This window comes from Pteropus vampyrus, unplaced genomic scaffold, assembly GCF_000151845.1.
Source record: "Pteropus vampyrus isolate Shadow unplaced genomic scaffold, Pvam_2.0 Scaffold82, whole genome shotgun sequence".
In the NCBI taxonomy this organism is placed as follows: domain Eukaryota; kingdom Metazoa; phylum Chordata; class Mammalia; order Chiroptera; family Pteropodidae; genus Pteropus; species Pteropus vampyrus.
This window is the reverse complement of record NW_011888863.1, coordinates 6,043,544-6,045,264: the sequence shown is the minus strand read 5'-3', so window position 1 is coordinate 6,045,264 and position 1,721 is coordinate 6,043,544. Positions and strand designations below refer to the sequence as shown.

The 1,721-nt window shown below is 38.2% G+C and overlaps 1 long non-coding RNA gene across 1 annotated transcript in view; it reads left to right on the top strand.

Annotated features, from left to right (window-relative positions):
- The window catches only part of LOC105294092, a 16,428-nt gene that overhangs the window by 7,183 nt on the left and 7,524 nt on the right, over positions 1-1,721 (top strand). The gene's annotated exons all lie outside the window — the stretch shown is intronic.

The window sequence follows — 1,721 nt, the reverse complement described above, 5'->3', positions numbered from 1 at the left end:
ATTGAAAATAGGAGCTCAGAGGAGATTTTTATAAAACAGGGGATGTATTTGAAAGCATGTATGTGGATAATAACACATAGGAAGAAAGCATGAAGTAAGTGTTGTAGCCGCCAGCCCCCGAAAGACACACGAACCACCAGAAATCAGTGAGTTATAGGAAACACACTCTTCAAACACAGACCCCAGCTGGGTCTGCCAGGGGTACGCAGACCCCAAATTAAGCAGCCTCGAAATGTAGAGGTACAAGGTTTTTAAGCCCTAAATCCCATTCCTCATTCTGTCTTAAACACAAAGGTCTATTTTTCTCCTATTCACTACCTGTCAACCCACAGGTCAGGTGTGCAAGCGGGGGTACAGAAGCAGAAAGCGTATTGTTAGAATGTTATGTTTCCACGGGTGATAGCCTATGTTCCCATGGGCAATAGCCTATGTTCCCATGGGCGATTGCCAAGCAGTAATTTTCCAGCCAGCACATAAGAAGGGAAACCTGCCTGCCTGAATTGTGAGAAACTTGGACTTTTAAAGACTGATCAAGGAGACTAAGAAGAAATGGGTATAGATGTAGACAGAAAACCGGGGAGCATAATGTCACAGAATGCTGCTGAGAGACAAGGAAAATGAGGAATGAAAAGCAACCACTGGCCAAGATTGAACTATAATAAATCTATGGACTTTGGGTGATAAAAAAAAATAAAATTTTTTTTAATTTACAAAAAAGGGAAAGTGCCACTGGATTTAAAGACAAGAGGTCATTGACATCTCCTTGGTAAGAGTCATTTTGAGAGAAAGGACAAAGCCAGATTGCAATGGCAGAGGAATAAGTATAAGGGCACAGAGAGTATAGACAAACTTGAGAATTACAGATATAAAAGGCAGAGCTATAGGCCACAGAGTAATCTCTCAATAAATAATCTCTCATTTAATAAATTTTGTAAGTACTTGGGAATTTTCACTTAAATATCAAATTTACTTGTTTAGTACACATTAAATTTTTATGTTAATTATGTTTTTTAAAATATGCAATATATCCAAATGATTCCAAATTCCTATCCTGTCCCTCACCCAGTTTCTTTCCCAGAGGAACCAATGTGAGTTTAGCTTCCTCATTCTTTTCAAAAGCTACATGGTGTTAAACAGAAAATCATAGGCCCAAAATAGCACCGCTCATGCTGAAAGCCCATGATACCAAACTTAGATTTAATACCTGATCTAAATGCAGTTTCAACTTCTAACAGAAACAATCTTAATCAATCAGTCTGGAATTCCTGATCAATACCTAGCGAGGTATTCTGTCTGATAAGATCCCCTGCTTTCCCCTAAGGTAAGGTGTTCTTGCCTGAAATAATCTACCCTTTTAACTTCTTAGCCTACCCCAATCCACTATCTTAACTTCTTAGTCCCACCCTCTTTTTGCCTACAAAAACCTTCCATTTGTGCAGCTCTTCTAGACACCCCCCCTCTAGTTGCTAGATGGGATGCTGCTCAATTCATGAATTGCTTAATTGAAGCCAACTAGATCTTCAAATTTACTCCATTGAATTTTAACAATGGTAAGTATTCGATTATATATATTATTGTGCTTTGTTTAACCAGTATGTTAGTGGTAGACATTTAGCTTGTTAACAGTCTTTTCCTACTACAAATAATGAAGCAATGAATAATCTTGTGTCATTTCACATGCATGTGAGTGTTTTAGGTCTTTGTCTCCAGAAGCAGAGATT